This window comes from Taurulus bubalis (genome assembly GCF_910589615.1).
Source record: "Taurulus bubalis genome assembly, chromosome: 6".
Lineage (NCBI taxonomy): Eukaryota > Metazoa > Chordata > Actinopteri > Perciformes > Cottidae > Taurulus > Taurulus bubalis.
This window is the reverse complement of record NC_136594.1, coordinates 26,559,306-26,583,867: the sequence shown is the minus strand read 5'-3', so window position 1 is coordinate 26,583,867 and position 24,562 is coordinate 26,559,306.

Below are 24,562 nucleotides of genomic sequence, written 5' to 3'. Positions count from 1 at the left end.
TGTTGCCTCACAACTGAAACCCCACTTGGACTACAATTTGCAAACACACAAAAGCATCTACATGCCAATTTACGCCAAGACCATTACAGGTACAACAGCGCAGCCTGCAAACTACGCCTCTCAGAACAACAGGGGGTATAGCTCAGTGGTAGAGCATTTGACTGCAGATCAAAGGGTCCCCAGTTCAACTCTGGGTGCCCCCTATGAGAAAGTTGGAAGCACAAAAACATCTGTCTTTATACAAATGGCTGACTGTAAAGTTGTACAAGTGGTCCTTCAGAGAACTTCCAATAGATCCGTTCTTAACAGGCTCGTTTAGCGTTATCGGTCATAACAGTGTAGGAACAAGTGTTGTTAGCTTATTCTGTCTTGGCACTACCAGTATTTTTCATCATATCCAAATTAAACTCCTTCCTCTCCACCCGTCATTTCCCATTAGCACTTATAGTTGCACCTGTTACTGACCAGGAAATCTAGAAAAACTACAAACCTATGGTCAAATCTAACTTTTCTCTTAAAAATGCCTGAACACAATGTTGCCTCACAACTGAAACCCCACTTGGACTACAATTTGCAAACACACACACGCATCTACATGCCAATTTACGCCAAGACCATTACAGGTACAACAGTGCAGCCCGCAAACTATGCTTCATAAAAAAAACAGGGGGTGTAGCTCAGTGGTAGAGCATTTGACTGCAGATCAAAGGGTCCCCAGTTCAACTCTGGGTGCCCCCTACAAGAAAGTTGGAAGCACTAAAACATCTGTCTTCATACAAATGGCTGACTGTAAAGTTGTACAAGTGGTCCTTCAGAGAACTTCCAATATATCCGTTATTAACAGGCTCGTTTAGCGTTATGGGTCACTACAGTGTAGGAACAAGTGTTGTTAGCTTATTCTGTCTTGGCACTACCAGTATTTTTCATCATATCCAAATTAAACTCCTTCCTCTCCATCCGTCATTTCCCATTAGCACTTATAGTTGCACCTGTTACTGACCAGGAAATCTAGAAAAACTACAAACCTATGGTCAAATCTAACTTTTCTTTTAAAATTGCCTGAACACAATGTTGCCTCACAACTGAAACCCCACTTGGACTACAATTTGCAAACACACAAAAGCATCTACATGCCAATTTACGCCAAGACCATTACAGGTACACCAGTGCAGCCCGCAAACTATGCTTCATAAAAAAACAGGGGGTGTAGCTCAGTGGTAGAGCATTTGACTGCAGATCAAAGGGTCCCCAGTTCAACTCTGGGTGCCCCCTACAAGAAAGTTGGAAGCACTAAAACATCTGTCTTTATACAAATGGCTGACTGTAAAGTTGTACAAGTGGTCCTTCAGAGAACTTCCAATATATCCGTTATTAACATGCTCGTTTAGCGTTATGGGTCACTACAGTGTAGGAACACGTGTTGTTAGCTTATTCTGTCTTGGCACTACCAGTATTTTTCATCATATCCAAATTAAACTCCTTCCTCTCCATCCGTCATTTCCCATTAGCACTTATAGTTGCACCTGTTACTGACCAGGAAATCTAGAAAAACTACAAACCTATGGTCAAATCTAACTTTTCTTTTAAAATTGCCTGAACACAATGTTGCCTCACAACTGAAACCCCACTTGGACTACAATTTGCAAACACACAAAAGCATCTACATGCCAATTTACGCCAAGACCATTACAGGTACAACAGCGCAGCCTGCAAACTACGCCTCACAGAACAACAGGGGGTATAGCTCAGTGGTAGAGCATTTGACTGCAGATCAAAGGGTCCCCAGTTCAACTCTGGGTGCCCCCTACAAGAAAGTTGGAAGCACTAAAACATCTGTCTTTATACAAATGGCTGACTGTAAAGTTGTACAAGTGGTCCTTCAGAGAACTTCCAATAGATCCGTTGTTAACAGGCTCGTGTAGCGTTATCGGTCATAACAGTGTAGGAACAAGTGTTGTTAGCTTATTCTGTCTTGGCACTACCAGTATTTTTCATCATATCCAAATTAAACTCCTTCCTCTCCACCCGTCATTTCCCATTAGCACTTATAGTTGCACCTGTTACTGACCAGGAAATCTAGAAAAACTACAAACCTATGGTCAGATCTAACTTTTCTCTTAAAAATGCCTGAACACAATGTTGCCTCACAACTGAAACCCCACTTGGACTACAATTTGCAAACACACAAAAGCATCTACATGCCAATTTACGCCAAGACCATTACAGGTACAACAGCGCAGCCCGCAAACTATGCTTCATAAAAAAACAGGGGGTGTAGCTCAGTGGTAGAGCATTTGACTGCAGATCAAAGGGTCCCCAGTTCAACTGTGGGTGCCCCCTACAAGAAAGTTGGAAGCACTAAAACATCTGTCTTTATACAAATGGCTGACTGTAAAGTTGTACAAGTGGTCCTTCAGAGAACTTCCAATATATCCGTTATTAACATGCTCGTTTAGCGTTATGGGTCACTACAGTGTAGGAACACGTGTTGTTAGCTTATTCTGTCTTGGCACTACCAGTATTTTTCATCATATCCAAATTAAACTCCTTCCTCTCCACCCGTCATTTCCCATTAGCACTTATAGTTGCACCTGTTACTGACCAGGAAATCTAGAAAAACTACAAACCTATGGTCAGATCTAACTTTTCTCTTAAAAATGCCTGAACACAATGTTGCCTCACAACTGAAACCCCACTTGGACTACAATTTGCAAACACACAAAAGCATCTACATGCCAATTTACGCCAAGACCATTACAGGTACAACAGCGCAGCCCGCAAACTATGCTTCATAAAAAAACAGGGGGTGTAGCTCAGTGGTAGAGCATTTGACTGCAGATCAAAGGGTCCCCAGTTCAACTGTGGGTGCCCCCTACAAGAAAGTTGGAAGCACTAAAACATCTGTCTTTATACAAATGGCTGACTATAAAGTTGTACAAGTGGTCCTTCAGAGAACTTCCAATAGATCCGTTCTTAACAGGCTCGTTTAGCGTTATCAGTCATAACAGTGTAGGAACAAGTGTTGTTAGCTTATTCTGTCTTGGCACTACCAGTATTTTTCATCATATCCAAATTAAACTCCTTCCTCTCCACCCGTTATTTCCCATTAGCACTTATAGTTGCACCTGTTACTGACCAGGAAATCTAGAAAAACTACAAACCTATGGTCAAATCTAACTTTTCTCTTAAAAATGCCTGAACACAATGTTGCCTCACAACTGAAACCCCACTTGGACTACAATTTGCAAACACACACACGCATCTACATGCCAATTTACGCCAAGACCATTACAGGTACAACAGTGCAGCCCGCAAACTATGCTTCATAAAAAAAACAGGGGGTGTAGCTCAGTGGTAGAGCATTTGACTGCAGATCAAAGGGTCCCCAGTTCAACTCTGGGTGCCCCCTACAAGAAAGTTGGAAGCACTAAAACATCTGTCTTTATACAAATGGCTGACTGTAAAGTTGTACAAGTGGTCCTTCAGAGAACTTCCAATATATCCGTTATTAACAGGCTCGTTTAGCGTTATGGGTCACTACAGTGTAGGAACAAGTGTTGTTAGCTTATTCTGTCTTGGCACTACCAGTATTTTTCATCATATCCAAATTAAACTCCTTCCTCTCCACCCGTCATTTCCCATTAGCACTTATAGTTGCACCTGTTACTGACCAGGAAATCTAGAAAAACTACAAACCTATGGTCAAATCTAACTTTTCTTTTAAAATTGCCTGAACACAATGTTGCCTCACAACTGAAACCCCACTTGGACTACAATTTGCAAACACACAAAAGCATCTACATGCCAATTTACGCCAAGACCATTACAGGTACAACAGCGCAGCCTGCAAACTACGCCTCACAGAACAACAGGGGGTATAGCTCAGTGGTAGAGCATTTGACTGCAGATCAAAGGGTCCCCAGTTCAACTCTGGTTGCCCCCTACAAGAAAGTTGGAAGCACTAAAACATCTGTCTTTATACAAATGGCTGACTGTAAAGTTGTACAAGTGGTCCTTCAGAGAACTTCCAATAGATCCGTTGTTAACAGGCTCGTGTAGCGTTATCGGTCATAACAGTGTAGGAACAAGTGTTGTTAGCTTATTCTGTCTTGGCACTACCAGTATTTTTCATCATATCCAAATTAAACTCCTTCCTCTCCACCCGTCATTTCCCATTAGCACTTATAGTTGCACCTGTTACTGACCAGGAAATCTAGAAAAACTACAAACCTATGGTCAAATCTAACTTTTCTTTTAAAATTGCCTGAACACAATGTTGCCTCACAACTGAAACCCCACTTGGACTACAATTTGCAAACACACAAAAGCATCTACATGCCAATTTACGCCAAGACCATTACAGGTACAACAGCGCAGCCTGCAAACTACGCCTCACAGAACAACAGGGGGTATAGCTCAGTGGTAGAGCATTTGACTGCAGATCAAAGGGTCCCCAGTTCAACTGTGGGTGCCCCCTACAAGAAAGTTGGAAGCACTAAAACATCTGTCTTTATACAAATGGCTGACTGTAAAGTTGTACAAGTGGTCCTTCAGAGAACTTCCAATAGATCCGTTCTTAACAGGCTCGTGTAGCGTTATCGGTCATAACAGTGTAGGAACAAGTGTTGTTAGCTTATTCTGTCTTGGCACTACCGGTATTTTTCATCATATCCAAATTAAACTCCTTCCTCTCCACCCGTCATTTCCCATTAGCACTTATAGTTGCACCTGTTGCTGACCAGGAAATCTAGAAAAACTACAAACCTATGGTCAGATCTAACTTTTCTCTTAAAAATGCCTGAACACAATGTTGCCTCACAACTGAAACCCCACTTGGACTACAATTTGCAAACACACACACGCATCTACATGCCAATTTACGCCAAGACCATTACAGGTACAACAGCGCAGCCCGCAAACTATGCTTCATAAAAAAACAGGGGGTGTAGCTCAGTGGTAGAGCATTTGACTGCAGATCAAAGGGTCCCCAGTTCAACTCTGGGTGCCCCCTATGAGAAAGTTGGAAGCACAAAAACATCTGTCTTTATACAAATGGCTGACTGTAAAGTTGTACAAGTGGTCCTTCAGAGAACTTCCAATAGATCCGTTCTTAACAGGCTCGTTTAGCGTTATCGGTCATAACAGTGTAGGAACAAGTGTTGTTAGCTTATTCTGTCTTGGCACTACCAGTATTTTTCATCATATCCAAATTAAACTCCTTCCTCTCCACCCGTCATTTCCCATTAGCACTTATAGTTGCACCTGTTACTGACCAGGAAATCTAGAAAAACTACAAACCTATGGTCAAATCTAACTTTTCTCTTAAAAATGCCTGAACACAATGTTGCCTCACAACTGAAACCCCACTTGGACTACAATTTGCAAACACACAAAAGCATCTACATGCCAATTTACGCCAAGACCATTACAGGTACAACAGCGCAGCCTGCAAACTACGCCTCTCAGAACAACAGGGGGTATAGCTCAGTGGTAGAGCATTTGACTGCAGATCAAAGGGTCCCCAGTTCAACTCTGGGTGCCCCCTATGAGAAAGTTGGAAGCACAAAAACATCTGTCTTTATACAAATGGCTGACTGTAAAGTTGTACAAGTGGTCCTTCAGAGAACTTCCAATAGATCCGTTCTTAACAGGCTCGTTTAGCGTTATGGGTCACTACAGTGTAGGAACAAGTGTTGTTAGCTTATTCTGTCTTGGCACTACCAGTATTTTTCATCATATCCAAATTAAACTCCTTCCTCTCCACCCGTCATTTCCCATTAGCACTTATAGTTGCACCTGTTACTGACCAGGAAATCTAGAAAAACTACAAACCTATGGTCAAATCTAACTTTTCTCTTAAAAATGCCTGAACACAATGTTGCCTCACAACTGAAACCCCACTTGGACTACAATTTGCAAACACACAAAAGCATCTACATGCCAATTTACGCCAAGACCATTACAGGTACAACAGCGCAGCCTGCAAACTACGCCTCACAGAACAACAGGGCGTATAGCTCAGTGGTAGAGCATTTGACTGCAGATCAAAGGGTCCCCAGTTCAACTGTGGGTGCCCCCTACAAGAAAGTTGAAAGCACTAAAACATCTGTCTTTATACAAATGGCTGACTGTAAAGTTGTACAAGTGGTCCTTCAGAGAACTTCCAATATATCCGTTATTAACAGGCTCGTTTAGCGTTATGGGTCACTACAGTGTAGGAACAAGTGTTGTTAGCTTATTCTGTCTTGGCACTACCAGTATTTTTCATCATATCCAAATTAAACTCCTTCCTCTCCATCCGTCATTTCCCATTAGCACTTATAGTTGCACCTGTTACTGACCAGGAAATCTAGAAAAACTACAAACCTATGGTCAAATCTAACTTTTCTTTTAAAATTGCCTGAACACAATGTTGCCTCACAACTGAAACCCCACTTGGACTACAATTTGCAAACACACAAAAGCATCTACATGCCAATTTACGCCAAGACCATTACAGGTACACCAGTGCAGCCCGCAAACTATGCTTCATAAAAAAACAGGGGGTGTAGCTCAGTGGTAGAGCATTTGACTGCAGATCAAAGGGTCCCCAGTTCAACTCTGGGTGCCCCCTACAAGAAAGTTGGAAGCACTAAAACATCTGTCTTTATACAAATGGCTGACTGTAAAGTTGTACAAGTGGTCCTTCAGAGAACTTCCAATATATCCGTTATTAACAGGCTCGTTTAGCGTTATGGGTCACTACAGTGTAGGAACAAGTGTTGTTAGCTTATTCTGTCTTGGCACTACCAGTATTTTTCATCATATCCAAATTAAACTCCTTCCTCTCCATCCGTCATTTCCCATTAGCACTTATAGTTGCACCTGTTACTGACCAGGAAATCTAGAAAAACTACAAACCTATGGTCAAATCTAACTTTTCTTTTAAAATTGCCCGAACACAATGTTGCCTCACAACTGAAACCCCACTTGGACTACAATTTGCAAACACACAAAAGCATCTACATGCCAATTTACGCCAAGACCATTACAGGTACAACAGCGCAGCCTGCAAACTACGCCTCTCAGAACAACAGGGGGTATAGCTCAGTGGTAGAGCATTTGACTGCAGATCAAAGGGTCCCCAGTTCAACTCTGGGTGCCCCCTATGAGAAAGTTGGAAGCACAAAAACATCTGTCTTTATACAAATGGCTGACTGTAAAGTTGTACAAGTGGTCCTTCAGAGAACTTCCAATAGATCCGTTCTTAACAGGCTCGTTTAGCGTTATCGGTCATAACAGTGTAGGAACAAGTGTTGTTAGCTTATTCTGTCTTGGCACTACCAGTATTTTTCATCATATCCAAATTAAACTCCTTCCTCTCCACCCGTCATTTCCCATTAGCACTTATAGTTGCACCTGTTACTGACCAGGAAATCTAGAAAAACTACAAACCTATGGTCAAATCTAACTTTTCTCTTAAAAATGCCTGAACACAATGTTGCCTCACAACTGAAACCCCACTTGGACTACAATTTGCAAACACACACACGCATCTACATGCCAATTTACGCCAAGACCATTACAGGTACAACAGTGCAGCCCGCAAACTATGCTTCATAAAAAAAACAGGGGGTGTAGCTCAGTGGTAGAGCATTTGACTGCAGATCAAAGGGTCCCCAGTTCAACTCTGGGTGCCCCCTACAAGAAAGTTGGAAGCACTAAAACATCTGTCTTCATACAAATGGCTGACTGTAAAGTTGTACAAGTGGTCCTTCAGAGAACTTCCAATATATCCGTTATTAACAGGCTCGTTTAGCGTTATGGGTCACTACAGTGTAGGAACAAGTGTTGTTAGCTTATTCTGTCTTGGCACTACCAGTATTTTTCATCATATCCAAATTAAACTCCTTCCTCTCCATCCGTCATTTCCCATTAGCACTTATAGTTGCACCTGTTACTGACCAGGAAATCTAGAAAAACTACAAACCTATGGTCAAATCTAACTTTTCTTTTAAAATTGCCTGAACACAATGTTGCCTCACAACTGAAACCCCACTTGGACTACAATTTGCAAACACACAAAAGCATCTACATGCCAATTTACGCCAAGACCATTACAGGTACACCAGTGCAGCCCGCAAACTATGCTTCATAAAAAAACAGGGGGTGTAGCTCAGTGGTAGAGCATTTGACTGCAGATCAAAGGGTCCCCAGTTCAACTCTGGGTGCCCCCTACAAGAAAGTTGGAAGCACTAAAACATCTGTCTTTATACAAATGGCTGACTGTAAAGTTGTACAAGTGGTCCTTCAGAGAACTTCCAATATATCCGTTATTAACATGCTCGTTTAGCGTTATGGGTCACTACAGTGTAGGAACACGTGTTGTTAGCTTATTCTGTCTTGGCACTACCAGTATTTTTCATCATATCCAAATTAAACTCCTTCCTCTCCATCCGTCATTTCCCATTAGCACTTATAGTTGCACCTGTTACTGACCAGGAAATCTAGAAAAACTACAAACCTATGGTCAAATCTAACTTTTCTTTTAAAATTGCCTGAACACAATGTTGCCTCACAACTGAAACCCCACTTGGACTACAATTTGCAAACACACAAAAGCATCTACATGCCAATTTACGCCAAGACCATTACAGGTACAACAGCGCAGCCTGCAAACTACGCCTCACAGAACAACAGGGGGTATAGCTCAGTGGTAGAGCATTTGACTGCAGATCAAAGGGTCCCCAGTTCAACTCTGGGTGCCCCCTACAAGAAAGTTGGAAGCACTAAAACATCTGTCTTTATACAAATGGCTGACTGTAAAGTTGTACAAGTGGTCCTTCAGAGAACTTCCAATAGATCCGTTGTTAACAGGCTCGTGTAGCGTTATCGGTCATAACAGTGTAGGAACAAGTGTTGTTAGCTTATTCTGTCTTGGCACTACCAGTATTTTTCATCATATCCAAATTAAACTCCTTCCTCTCCACCCGTCATTTCCCATTAGCACTTATAGTTGCACCTGTTACTGACCAGGAAATCTAGAAAAACTACAAACCTATGGTCAGATCTAACTTTTCTCTTAAAAATGCCTGAACACAATGTTGCCTCACAACTGAAACCCCACTTGGACTACAATTTGCAAACACACAAAAGCATCTACATGCCAATTTACGCCAAGACCATTACAGGTACAACAGCGCAGCCCGCAAACTATGCTTCATAAAAAAACAGGGGGTGTAGCTCAGTGGTAGAGCATTTGACTGCAGATCAAAGGGTCCCCAGTTCAACTGTGGGTGCCCCCTACAAGAAAGTTGGAAGCACTAAAACATCTGTCTTTATACAAATGGCTGACTATAAAGTTGTACAAGTGGTCCTTCAGAGAACTTCCAATATATCCGTTATTAACAGGCTCGTTTAGCGTTATGGGTCACTACAGTGTAGGAACAAGTGTTGTTAGCTTATTCTGTCTTGGCACTACCAGTATTTTTCATCATATCCAAATTAAACTCCTTCCTCTCCATCCGTCATTTCCCATTAGCACTTATAGTTGCACCTGTTACTGACCAGGAAATCTAGAAAAACTACAAACCTATGGTCAAATCTAACTTTTCTTTTAAAATTGCCCGAACACAATGTTGCCTCACAACTGAAACCCCACTTGGACTACAATTTGCAAACACACAAAAGCATCTACATGCCAATTTACGCCAAGACCATTACAGGTACAACAGCGCAGCCTGCAAACTACGCCTCTCAGAACAACAGGGGGTATAGCTCAGTGGTAGAGCATTTGACTGCAGATCAAAGGGTCCCCAGTTCAACTCTGGGTGCCCCCTATGAGAAAGTTGGAAGCACAAAAACATCTGTCTTTATACAAATGGCTGACTGTAAAGTTGTACAAGTGGTCCTTCAGAGAACTTCCAATATATCCGTTATTAACAGGCTCGTTTAGCGTTATGGGTCACTACAGTGTAGGAACAAGTGTTGTTAGCTTATTCTGTCTTGGCACTACCAGTATTTTTCATCATATCCAAATTAAACTCCTTCCTCTCCATCCGTCATTTCCCATTAGCACTTATAGTTGCACCTGTTACTGACCAGGAAATCTAGAAAAACTACAAACCTATGGTCAAATCTAACTTTTCTTTTAAAATTGCCTGAACACAATGTTGCCTCACAACTGAAACCCCACTTGGACTACAATTTGCAAACACACAAAAGCATCTACATGCCAATTTACGCCAAGACCATTACAGGTACACCAGTGCAGCCCGCAAACTATGCTTCATAAAAAAACAGGGGGTGTAGCTCAGTGGTAGAGCATTTGACTGCAGATCAAAGGGTCCCCAGTTCAACTCTGGGTGCCCCCTACAAGAAAGTTGGAAGCACTAAAACATCTGTCTTTATACAAATGGCTGACTGTAAAGTTGTACAAGTGGTCCTTCAGAGAACTTCCAATATATCCGTTATTAACATGCTCGTTTAGCGTTATGGGTCACTACAGTGTAGGAACACGTGTTGTTAGCTTATTCTGTCTTGGCACTACCAGTATTTTTCATCATATCCAAATTAAACTCCTTCCTCTCCATCCGTCATTTCCCATTAGCACTTATAGTTGCACCTGTTACTGACCAGGAAATCTAGAAAAACTACAAACCTATGGTCAAATCTAACTTTTCTTTTAAAATTGCCTGAACACAATGTTGCCTCACAACTGAAACCCCACTTGGACTACAATTTGCAAACACACAAAAGCATCTACATGCCAATTTACGCCAAGACCATTACAGGTACAACAGCGCAGCCTGCAAACTACGCCTCACAGAACAACAGGGGGTATAGCTCAGTGGTAGAGCATTTGACTGCAGATCAAAGGGTCCCCAGTTCAACTCTGGGTGCCCCCTACAAGAAAGTTGGAAGCACTAAAACATCTGTCTTTATACAAATGGCTGACTGTAAAGTTGTACAAGTGGTCCTTCAGAGAACTTCCAATAGATCCGTTGTTAACAGGCTCGTGTAGCGTTATCGGTCATAACAGTGTAGGAACAAGTGTTGTTAGCTTATTCTGTCTTGGCACTACCAGTATTTTTCATCATATCCAAATTAAACTCCTTCCTCTCCACCCGTCATTTCCCATTAGCACTTATAGTTGCACCTGTTACTGACCAGGAAATCTAGAAAAACTACAAACCTATGGTCAGATCTAACTTTTCTCTTAAAAATGCCTGAACACAATGTTGCCTCACAACTGAAACCCCACTTGGACTACAATTTGCAAACACACAAAAGCATCTACATGCCAATTTACGCCAAGACCATTACAGGTACAACAGCGCAGCCCGCAAACTATGCTTCATAAAAAAACAGGGGGTGTAGCTCAGTGGTAGAGCATTTGACTGCAGATCAAAGGGTCCCCAGTTCAACTGTGGGTGCCCCCTACAAGAAAGTTGGAAGCACTAAAACATCTGTCTTTATACAAATGGCTGACTATAAAGTTGTACAAGTGGTCCTTCAGAGAACTTCCAATAGATCCGTTCTTAACAGGCTCGTTTAGCGTTATCAGTCATAACAGTGTAGGAACAAGTGTTGTTAGCTTATTCTGTCTTGGCACTACCAGTATTTTTCATCATATCCAAATTAAACTCCTTCCTCTCCACCCGTTATTTCCCATTAGCACTTATAGTTGCACCTGTTACTGACCAGGAAATCTAGAAAAACTACAAACCTATGGTCAAATCTAACTTTTCTCTTAAAAATGCCTGAACACAATGTTGCCTCACAACTGAAACCCCACTTGGACTACAATTTGCAAACACACACACGCATCTACATGCCAATTTACGCCAAGACCATTACAGGTACAACAGTGCAGCCCGCAAACTATGCTTCATAAAAAAAACAGGGGGTGTAGCTCAGTGGTAGAGCATTTGACTGCAGATCAAAGGGTCCCCAGTTCAACTCTGGGTGCCCCCTACAAGAAAGTTGGAAGCACTAAAACATCTGTCTTTATACAAATGGCTGACTGTAAAGTTGTACAAGTGGTCCTTCAGAGAACTTCCAATATATCCGTTATTAACAGGCTCGTTTAGCGTTATGGGTCACTACAGTGTAGGAACAAGTGTTGTTAGCTTATTCTGTCTTGGCACTACCAGTATTTTTCATCATATCCAAATTAAACTCCTTCCTCTCCACCCGTCATTTCCCATTAGCACTTATAGTTGCACCTGTTACTGACCAGGAAATCTAGAAAAACTACAAACCTATGGTCAAATCTAACTTTTCTTTTAAAATTGCCTGAACACAATGTTGCCTCACAACTGAAACCCCACTTGGACTACAATTTGCAAACACACAAAAGCATCTACATGCCAATTTACGCCAAGACCATTACAGGTACAACAGCGCAGCCTGCAAACTACGCCTCACAGAACAACAGGGGGTATAGCTCAGTGGTAGAGCATTTGACTGCAGATCAAAGGGTCCCCAGTTCAACTCTGGTTGCCCCCTACAAGAAAGTTGGAAGCACTAAAACATCTGTCTTTATACAAATGGCTGACTGTAAAGTTGTACAAGTGGTCCTTCAGAGAACTTCCAATAGATCCGTTGTTAACAGGCTCGTGTAGCGTTATCGGTCATAACAGTGTAGGAACAAGTGTTGTTAGCTTATTCTGTCTTGGCACTACCAGTATTCTTCATCATATCCAAATTAAACTCCTTCCTCTCCACCCGTCATTTCCCATTAGCACTTATAGTTGCACCTGTTACTGACCAGGAAATCTAGAAAAACTACAAACCTATGGTCAAATCTAACTTTTCTTTTAAAATTGCCTGAACACAATGTTGCCTCACAACTGAAACCCCACTTGGACTACAATTTGCAAACACACAAAAGCATCTACATGCCAATTTACGCCAAGACCATTACAGGTACAACAGCGCAGCCTGCAAACTACGCCTCACAGAACAACAGGGGGTATAGCTCAGTGGTAGAGCATTTGACTGCAGATCAAAGGGTCCCCAGTTCAACTGTGGGTGCCCCCTACAAGAAAGTTGGAAGCACTAAAACATCTGTCTTTATACAAATGGCTGACTGTAAAGTTGTACAAGTGGTCCTTCAGAGAACTTCCAATAGATCCGTTCTTAACAGGCTCGTGTAGCGTTATCGGTCATAACAGTGTAGGAACAAGTGTTGTTAGCTTATTCTGTCTTGGCACTACCGGTATTTTTCATCATATCCAAATTAAACTCCTTCCTCTCCACCCGTCATTTCCCATTAGCACTTATAGTTGCACCTGTTGCTGACCAGGAAATCTAGAAAAACTACAAACCTATGGTCAGATCTAACTTTTCTCTTAAAAATGCCTGAACACAATGTTGCCTCACAACTGAAACCCCACTTGGACTACAATTTGCAAACACACACACGCATCTACATGCCAATTTACGCCAAGACCATTACAGGTACAACAGCGCAGCCCGCAAACTATGCTTCATAAAAAAACAGGGGGTGTAGCTCAGTGGTAGAGCATTTGACTGCAGATCAAAGGGTCCCCAGTTCAACTCTGGGTGCCCCCTATGAGAAAGTTGGAAGCACAAAAACATCTGTCTTTATACAAATGGCTGACTGTAAAGTTGTACAAGTGGTCCTTCAGAGAACTTCCAATAGATCCGTTCTTAACAGGCTCGTTTAGCGTTATCGGTCATAACAGTGTAGGAACAAGTGTTGTTAGCTTATTCTGTCTTGGCACTACCAGTATTTTTCATCATATCCAAATTAAACTCCTTCCTCTCCACCCGTCATTTCCCATTAGCACTTATAGTTGCACCTGTTACTGACCAGGAAATCTAGAAAAACTACAAACCTATGGTCAAATCTAACTTTTCTCTTAAAAATGCCTGAACACAATGTTGCCTCACAACTGAAACCCCACTTGGACTACAATTTGCAAACACACAAAAGCATCTACATGCCAATTTACGCCAAGACCATTACAGGTACAACAGCGCAGCCTGCAAACTACGCCTCTCAGAACAACAGGGGGTATAGCTCAGTGGTAGAGCATTTGACTGCAGATCAAAGGGTCCCCAGTTCAACTCTGGGTGCCCCCTATGAGAAAGTTGGAAGCACAAAAACATCTGTCTTTATACAAATGGCTGACTGTAAAGTTGTACAAGTGGTCCTTCAGAGAACTTCCAATAGATCCGTTCTTAACAGGCTCGTTTAGCGTTATGGGTCACTACAGTGTAGGAACAAGTGTTGTTAGCTTATTCTGTCTTGGCACTACCAGTATTTTTCATCATATCCAAATTAAACTCCTTCCTCTCCATCCGTCATTTCCCATTAGCACTTATAGTTGCACCTGTTACTGACCAGGAAATCTAGAAAAACTACAAACCTATGGTCAAATCTAACTTTTCTTTTAAAATTGCCTGAACACAATGTTGCCTCACAACTGAAACCCCACTTGGACTACAATTTGCAAACACACAAAAGCATCTACATGCCAATTTACGCCAAGACCATTACAGGTACAACAGCGCAGCCTGCAAACTACGCCTCTCAGAACAACAGGGGGTATAGCTCAGTGGTAGAGCATTTGACTGCAGATCAAAGGGTCCCCAGTTCAACTCTGGGTGCCCCCTACAAGAAAGTTGGAAGCACTAAAACATCTGTCTTTATACAAATGGCTGACTGTAAAGTTGTACAAGTGGTCCTTCAGAGAACTTCCAATATATCCGTTATTAACAGGCTCGTTTAGCGTTATGGGTCACTACAGTGTAGGAACAAGTGTTGTTAGCTTATTCTGTCTTGGCACTACCAGTATTTTTCATCATATCCAAATTAAACTCCTTCCTCTCCATCCGTCATTTCCCATTAGCACTTATAGTTGCACCTGTTACTGACCAGGAAATCTAGAAAAACTACAAACCTATGGTCAAATCTAACTTTTCTTTTAAAATTGCCCGAACACAATGTTGCCTCACAACTGAAACCCCACTTGGACTACAATTTGCAAACACACAAAAGCATCTACATGCCAATTTACGCCAAGACCATTACAGGTACAACAGCGCAGCCTGCAAACTACGCCTCTCAGAACAACAGGGGGTATAGCTCAGTGGTAGAGCATTTGACTGCAGATCAAAGGGTCCCCAGTTCAACTCTGGGTGCCCCCTATGAGAAAGTTGGAAGCACAAAAACATCTGTCTTTATACAAATGGCTGACTGTAAAGTTGTACAAGTGGTCCTTCAGAGAACTTCCAATAGATCCGTTCTTAACAGGCTCGTTTAGCGTTATCGGTCATAACAGTGTAGGAACAAGTGTTGTTAGCTTATTCTGTCTTGGCACTACCAGTATTTTTCATCATATCCAAATTAAACTCCTTCCTCTCCACCCGTCATTTCCCATTAGCACTTATAGTTGCACCTGTTACTGACCAGGAAATCTAGAAAAACTACAAACCTATGGTCAAATCTAACTTTTCTCTTAAAAATGCCTGAACACAATGTTGCCTCACAACTGAAACCCCACTTGGACTACAATTTGCAAACACACACACGCATCTACATGCCAATTTACGCCAAGACCATTACAGGTACAACAGTGCAGCCCGCAAACTATGCTTCATAAAAAAAACAGGGGGTGTAGCTCAGTGGTAGAGCATTTGACTGCAGATCAAAGGGTCCCCAGTTCAACTCTGGGTGCCCCCTACAAGAAAGTTGGAAGCACTAAAACATCTGTCTTCATACAAATGGCTGACTGTAAAGTTGTACAAGTGGTCCTTCAGAGAACTTCCAATATATCCGTTATTAACAGGCTCGTTTAGCGTTATGGGTCACTACAGTGTAGGAACAAGTGTTGTTAGCTTATTCTGTCTTGGCACTACCAGTATTTTTCATCATATCCAAATTAAACTCCTTCCTCTCCATCCGTCATTTCCCATTAGCACTTATAGTTGCACCTGTTACTGACCAGGAAATCTAGAAAAACTACAAACCTATGGTCAAATCTAACTTTTCTTTTAAAATTGCCTGAACACAATGTTGCCTCACAACTGAAACCCCACTTGGACTACAATTTGCAAACACACAAAAGCATCTACATGCCAATTTACGCCAAGACCATTACAGGTACACCAGTGCAGCCCGCAAACTATGCTTCATAAAAAAACAGGGGGTGTAGCTCAGTGGTAGAGCATTTGACTGCAGATCAAAGGGTCCCCAGTTCAACTCTGGGTGCCCCCTACAAGAAAGTTGGAAGCACTAAAACATCTGTCTTTATACAAATGGCTGACTGTAAAGTTGTACAAGTGGTCCTTCAGAGAACTTCCAATATATCCGTTATTAACATGCTCGTTTAGCGTTATGGGTCACTACAGTGTAGGAACACGTGTTGTTAGCTTATTCTGTCTTGGCACTACCAGTATTTTTCATCATATCCAAATTAAACTCCTTCCTCTCCATCCGTCATTTCCCATTAGCACTTATAGTTGCACCTGTTACTGACCAGGAAATCTAGAAAAACTACAAACCTATGGTCAAATCTAACTTTTCTTTTAAAATTGCCTGAACACAATGTTGCCTCACAACTGAAACCCCACTTGGACTACAATTTGCAAACACACAAAAGCATCTACATGCCAATTTACGCCAAGACCATTACAGGTACAACAGCGCAGCCTGCAAACTACGCCTCACAGAACAACAGGGGGTATAGCTCAGTGGTAGAGCATTTGACTGCAGATCAAAGGGTCCCCAGTTCAACTCTGGGTGCCCCCTACAAGAAAGTTGGAAGCACTAAAACATCTGTCTTTATACAAATGGCTGACTGTAAAGTTGTACAAGTGGTCCTTCAGAGAACTTCCAATAGATCCGTTGTTAACAGGCTCGTGTAGCGTTATCGGTCATAACAGTGTAGGAACAAGTGTTGTTAGCTTATTCTGTCTTGGCACTACCAGTATTTTTCATCATATCCAAATTAAACTCCTTCCTCTCCACCCGTCATTTCCCATTAGCACTTATAGTTGCACCTGTTACTGACCAGGAAATCTAGAAAAACTACAAACCTATGGTCAGATCTAACTTTTCTCTTAAAAATGCCTGAACACAATGTTGCCTCACAACTGAAACCCCACTTGGACTACAATTTGCAAACACACAAAAGCATCTACATGCCAATTTACGCCAAGACCATTACAGGTACAACAGCGCAGCCCGCAAACTATGCTTCATAAAAAAACAGGGGGTGTAGCTCAGTGGTAGAGCATTTGACTGCAGATCAAAGGGTCCCCAGTTCAACTGTGGGTGCCCCCTACAAGAAAGTTGGAAGCACTAAAACATCTGTCTTTATACAAATGGCTGACTATAAAGTTGTACAAGTGGTCCTTCAGAGAACTTCCAATAGATCCGTTCTTAACAGGCTCGTTTAGCGTTATCAGTCATAACAGTGTAGGAACAAGTGTTGTTAGCTTATTCTGTCTTGGCACTACCAGTATTTTTCATCATATCCAAATTAAACTCCTTCCTCTCCACCCGTCATTTCCCATTAGCACTTATAGTTGCACCTGTTACTGACCAGGAAATCTAGAAAAACTACAAACCTATGGTCAAATCTAACTTTTCTTTTAAAATTGCCTGAACACAATGTTGCCTCACAACTGAAACCCCACTTGGACTACAATTTGCAAACACACACACGCATCTACATGCCAATTTACGCCAAGACCATTACAGGTACAACAGCGCAGCCCGCAAACTATGCTTCATAAAAAAACAGGGGGTGTAGCTCAGTGGTAGAGCATTTGACTGCAGATCAAAGGGTCCCCAGTTCAACTCTGAGTGCCCCCTATGAGAAAGTTGGAAGCACAAAAACATCTGTCTTTATACAAATGGCTGACTGTAAAGTTGTACAAGTGGTCCTTCAGAGAACTTCCAATAGATCCGTTCTTCACAGGCTCGTTTAGCGTTATCAGTCATAACAGTGTAGGAACAAGTGTTGTTAGCTTATTCTGTCTTGGAACTACCAGTATTTTTCATCATATCCAAATTAAACTCCTTCCTCTCCACCCGTCATTTCCCATTAGCACTTATAGTTGCACCTGTTACTGACCAGGAAATCTAGAAAAACTACAAACCTATGGTCAAATCTAACTTTTCTCTTAAAAATGCCTGAACACAATGTTGCCTCACAACTGAAACCCCACTTGGACTACAATTTGCAAACACACACACGCATCTACATGCCAATTTACGCCAAGACCATTACAGGTACAACAGCGCAGCCCGCAAACTATGCTTCATAAAAAAACAGGGGGTGTAGCTCAGTGGTAGAGCATTTGACTGCAGATCAAAGGGTCCCCAGTTCAACTCTGGGTGCCCCCTATGAGAAAGTTGGAAGCACAAAAACATCTGTCTTTATACAAATGGCTAACTGTAAAGTTGTACAAGTGGTCCTTCAGAGAACTTCCAATAGATCCGTTCTTAACAGGCTCGTTTAGCGTTATCGGTCATAACAGTGTAGGAACAAGTGTTGTTAGCTTATTCTGTCTTGGCACTACCAGTATTTTTCATCATATCCAAATTAAACTCCTTCCTCTCCACCCGTCATTTCCCATTAGCACTTATAGTTGCACCTGTTACTGACCAGGAAATCTAGAAAAACTACAAACCTATGGTCAGATCTAACTTTTCTCTTAAAAATGCCTGAACACAATGTTGCCTCACAACTGAAACCCCACTTGGACTACAATTTGCAAACACACAAAACCATCTACATGCCAATTTACGCCAAGACCATTACAGGTACAACAGCGCAGCCTGCAAACTACGCCTCTCAGAACAACAGGGGGTATAGCTCAGTGGTAGAGCATTTGACTGCAGATCAAAGGGTCCCCAGTTCAACTGTGGGTGCCCCCTACAAGAAAGTTGGAAGCACAAAAACATCTGTCTTTATACAAATGGCTGACTGTAAAGTTGTACAAGTGGTCCTTCAGAGAACTTCCAATAGATCCGTTCTTCACAGGCTCGTTTAGCGTTATCAGTCATAACAGTGTAGGAACAAGTGTTGTTAGCTTATTCTGTCTTGGAACTACCAGTATTTTTCATCATATCCAAATTAAACTCCTTCCTCTCCACCCGTCATTTCCCATTAGCACTTATAGTTGCACCTGTTACTGACCAGGAAATCTAGAAAAACTACAAACCTATGGTCAAATCTAACTTTTCTCTTAAAAATGCCTGAACACAATGTTGCCTCACAACTGAAACCCCACTTGGACTACAATTTGCAAACACACACACGCATCTACATGCCAATTTACGCCAAGACCATTACAGGTACAACAGCGCAGCCCGCAAACTATGCTTCATAAAAAAACAGGGGGTGTAGCTCAGTGGTAGAGCATTTGACTGCAGATCAAAGGGTCCCCAGTTCAACTCTGGGTGCCCCCTATGAGAAAGTTGAACCACAAAAACATCTGTCTTTATACAAATGGCTAACTGTAAAGTTGTACAAGTGGTCCTTCAGAGAACTTCCAATAGATCCGTTCTTAACAGGCTCGTTTAGCGTTATCGGTCATAAGAGTGTAGGAACAAGTGTTGTTAGCTTATTCTGTCTTGGCACTACCAGTATTTTTCATCATATCCAAATTAAACTCCTTCCTCTCCACCCGTCATTTCCCATTAGCACTTATAGTTGCACCTGTTACTGACCAGGAAATCTAGAAAAACTACAAACCTATGGTCAAATCTAACTTTTCTTTTAAAATTGCCTGAACACAATGTTGCCTCACAACTGAAACCCCACTTGGACTACAATTTGCAAACACACAAAAGCATCTACATGCCAATTTACGCCAAGACCATTACAGGTACAACAGCGCAGCCTGCAAACTACGCTTCATAGAACAACAGGGGGTATAGCTCAGTGGTAGAGCATTTGACTGCAGATCAAAGGGTCCCCAGTTCAACTCTGGGTGCCCCCTATGAGAAAGTTGGAAGCACAAAAACATCTGTCTTTATACAAATGGCTGACTGTAAAGTTGTACAAGTGGTCCTTCAGAGAACTTCCAATAGATCCGTTCTTAACAGGCTCGTTTAGCGTTATCGGTCATAACAGTGTAGGAACAAGTGTTCTTAGCTTATTCTGTCTTGGCACTACCAGTATTTTTCATCATATCCAAATTAAACTCCTTCCTCTCCACCCGTCATTTCCCATTAGCACTTATAGTTGCACCTGTTACTGACCAGGAAATCTAGAAAAACTACAAACCTATGGTCAGATCTAACTTTTCTCTTAAAAATGCCTGAACACAATGTTGCCTCACAACTGAAACCCCACTTGGACTACAATTTGCAAACACACAAAAGCATCTACATGCCAATTTACGCCAAGACCATTACAGGTACAACAGCGCAGCCCGCAAACTATGCTTCATAAAAAAACAGGGGGTGTAGCTCAGTGGTAGAGCATTTGACTGCAGATCAAAGGGTCCCCAGTTCAACTGTGGGTGCCCCCTACAAGAAAGTTGGAAGCACTAAAACATCTGTCTTTATACAAATGGCTGACTATAAAGTTGTACAAGTGGTCCTTCAGAGAACTTCCAATAGATCCGTTCTTAACAGGCTCGTTTAGCGTTATCAGTCATAACAGTGTAGGAACAAGTGTTGTTAGCTTATTCTGTCTTGGCACTACCAGTATTTTTCATCATATCCAAATTAAACTCCTTCCTCTCCACCCGTCATTTCCCATTAGCACTTATAGTTGCACCTGTTACTGACCAGGAAATCTAGAAAAACTACAAACCTATGGTCAAATCTAACTTTTCTTTTAAAATTGCCTGAACACAATGTTGCCTCACAACTGAAACCCCACTTGGACTACAATTTGCAAACACACACACGCATCTACATGCCAATTTACGCCAAGACCATTACAGGTACAACAGCGCAGCCCGCAAACTATGCTTCATAAAAAAACAGGGGGTGTAGCTCAGTGGTAGAGCATTTGACTGCAGATCAAAGGGTCCCCAGTTCAACTCTGAGTGCCCCCTATGAGAAAGTTGGAAGCACAAAAACATCTGTCTTTATACAAATGGCTGACTGTAAAGTTGTACAAGTGGTCCTTCAGAGAACTTCCAATAGATCCGTTCTTCACAGGCTCGTTTAGCGTTATCAGTCATAACAGTGTAGGAACAAGTGTTGTTAGCTTATTCTGTCTTGGAACTACCAGTATTTTTCATCATATCCAAATTAAACTCCTTCCTCTCCACCCGTCATTTCCCATTAGCACTTATAGTTGCACCTGTTACTGACCAGGAAATCTAGAAAAACTACAAACCTATGGTCAAATCTAACTTTTCTCTTAAAAATGCCTGAACACAATGTTGCCTCACAACTGAAACCCCACTTGGACTACAATTTGCAAACACACACACGCATCTACATGCCAATTTACGCCAAGACCATTACAGGTACAACAGCGCAGCCCGCAAACTATGCTTCATAAAAAAACAGGGGGTGTAGCTCAGTGGTAGAGCATTTGACTGCAGATCAAAGGGTCCCCAGTTCAACTCTGGGTGCCCCCTATGAGAAAGTTGGAAGCACAAAAACATCTGTTTTATACAAATGGCTAACTGTAAAGTTGTACAAGTGGTCCTTCAGAGAACTTCCAATAGATCCGTTCTTAACAGGCTCGTTTAGCGTTATCGGTCATAAGAGTGTAGGAACAAGTGTTGTTAGCTTATTCTGTCTTGGCACTACCAGTATTTTTCATCATATCCAAATTAAACTCCTTCCTCTCCACCCGTCATTTCCCATTAGCACTTATAGTTGCACCTGTTACTGACCAGGAAATCTAGAAAAACTACAAACCTATGGTCAAATCTAACTTTTCTTTTAAAATTGCCTGAACACAATGTTGCCTCACAACTGAAACCCCACTTGGACTACAATTTGCAAACACACAAAAGCATCTACATGCCAATTTACGCCAAGACCATTACAGGTACAACAGCGCAGCCTGCAAACTACGCTTCATAGAACAACAGGGGGTATAGCTCAGTGGTAGAGCATTTGACTGCAGATCAAAGGGTCCCCAGTTCAACTCTCGGTGCCCCCTATGAGAAAGTTGGAAGCACAAAAACATCTGTCTTTATACAAATGGCTGACTGTAAAGTTGTACAAGTGGTCCTTCAGAGAACTTCCAATAGATCCGTTCTTAACAGGCTCGTTTAGCGTTATCGGTCATAACAGTGTAGGAACAAGTGTTCTTAGCTTATTCTGTCTTGGCACTACCAGTATTTTTCATCATATCCAAATTAAACTCCTTCCTCTCCACCCGTCATTTCCCATTAGCACTTATAGTTGCACCTGTTACTGACCAGGAAATCTAGAAAAACTACAAACCTATGGTCAAATCTAACTTTTCTTTTAAAATTGCCTGAACACAATGTTGCCTCACAACTGAAACCCCACTTGGACTACAATTTGCAAACACACACACGCATCTACATGCCAATTTACGCCAAGACCATTACAGGTACAACAGCGCAGCCCGCAAACTATGCTTCATAAAAAAACAGGGGGTGTAGCTCAGTGGTAGAGCATTTGACTGCAGATCAAAGGGTCCCCAGTTCAACTCTGGGTGCCCCCTATGAGAAAGTTGGAAGCACAAAAACATCTGTCTTTATACAAATGGCTGACTGTAAAGTTGTACAAGTGGTCCTTAAGAGAACTTCCAATAGATCCGTTCTTAACAGGCTCGTTTAGCGTTATCGGTCATAACAGTGTAGGAACAAGTGTTGTTAGCTTATTCTGTCTTGGCACTACCAGTATTTTTCATCATATCCAAATTAAACTCCTTCCTCTCCACCCGTCATTTCCCATTAGCACTTATAGTTGCACCTGTTACTGACCAGGAAATCTAGAAAAACTACAAACCTATGGTCAAATCTAACTTTTCTCTTAAAAATGCCTGAACACAATGTTGCCTCACAACTGAAACCCCACTTGGACTACAATTTGCAAACACACACACGCATCTACATGCCAATTTACGCCAAGACCATTACAGGTACAACAGTGCAGCCCGCAAACCATGCTTCATAAAAAAAACAGGGGGTGTAGCTCAGTGGTAGAGCATTTAACTGCAGATCAAAGGGTCCCCAGTTCAACTCTGGGTGCCCCCTACAAGAAAGTTGGAAGCACTAAAACATCTGTCTTTATACAAATGGCTGACTGTAAAGTTGTACAAGTGGTCCTTCAGAGAACTTCCAATAGATCCGTTCTTAACAGGCTTGTGTAGCGTTATGGGTCACTACAGTGTAGGAACAAGTGTTGTTAGCTTATTCTGTCTTGGCACTACCAGTATTTTTCATCATATCCAAATTAAACTCCTTCCTCTCCACCCGTCATTTCCCATTAGCACTTATAGTTGCACCTGTTACTGACCAGGAAATCTAGAAAAACTACAAACCTATGGTCAAATCTAACTTTTCTTTTAAAATTGCCTGAACACAATGTTGCCTCACAACTGAAACCCCACTTGGACTACAATTTGCAAACACACACACGCATCTACATGCCAATTTACGCCAAGACCATTACAGGTACAACAGTGCAGCCCGCAAACTATGCTTCATAAAAAAAACAGGGGGTGTAGCTCAGTGGTAGAGCATTTAACTGCATATCAAAGGGTCCCCAGTTCAACTCTGGGTGCCCCCTACAAGAAAGTTGGAAGCACTAAAACATCTGTCTTTATACAAATGGCTGACTGTAAAGTTGTACAAGTGGTCCTTCAGAGAACTTCCAATAGATCCGTTCTTAACAGGCTTGTGTAGCGTTATGGGTCACTACAGTGTAGGAACAAGTGTTGTTAGCTTATTCTGTCTTGGCACTACCAGTATTTTTCATCATATCCAAATTAAACTCCTTCCTCTCCACCCGTCATTTCCCATTAGCACTTATAGTTGCACCTGTTACTGACCAGGAAATCTAGAAAAACTACAAACCTATGGTCAAATCTAACTTTTCTCTTAAAAATGCCTGAACACAATGTTGCCTCACAACTGAAACCCCACTTGGACTACAATTTGCAAACACACACACGCATCTACATGCCAATTTACGCCAAGACCATTACAGGTACAACAGTGCAGCCCGCAAACCATGCTTCATAAAAAAAACAGGGGGTGTAGCTCAGTGGTAGAGCATTTAACTGCAGATCAAAGGGTCCCCAGTTCAACTCTCGGTGCCCCCTACAAGAAAGTTGGAAGCACTAAAACATCTGTCTTTATACAAATGGCTGACTGTAAAGTTGTACAAGTGGTCCTTCAGAGAACTTCCAATAGATCCGTTCTTAACAGGCTTGTGTAGCGTTATGGGTCACTACAGTGTAGGAACAAGTGTTGTTAGCTTATTCTGTCTTGGCACTACCAGTATTTTTCATCATATCCAAATTAAACTCCTTCCTCTCCACCCGTTATTTCCCATTAGCACTTATAGTTGCACCTGTTACTAACCAGGAAATCTAGAAAAACTACAAACCTATGGTCAGATCTAACTTTTCTCTTAAAAATGCCT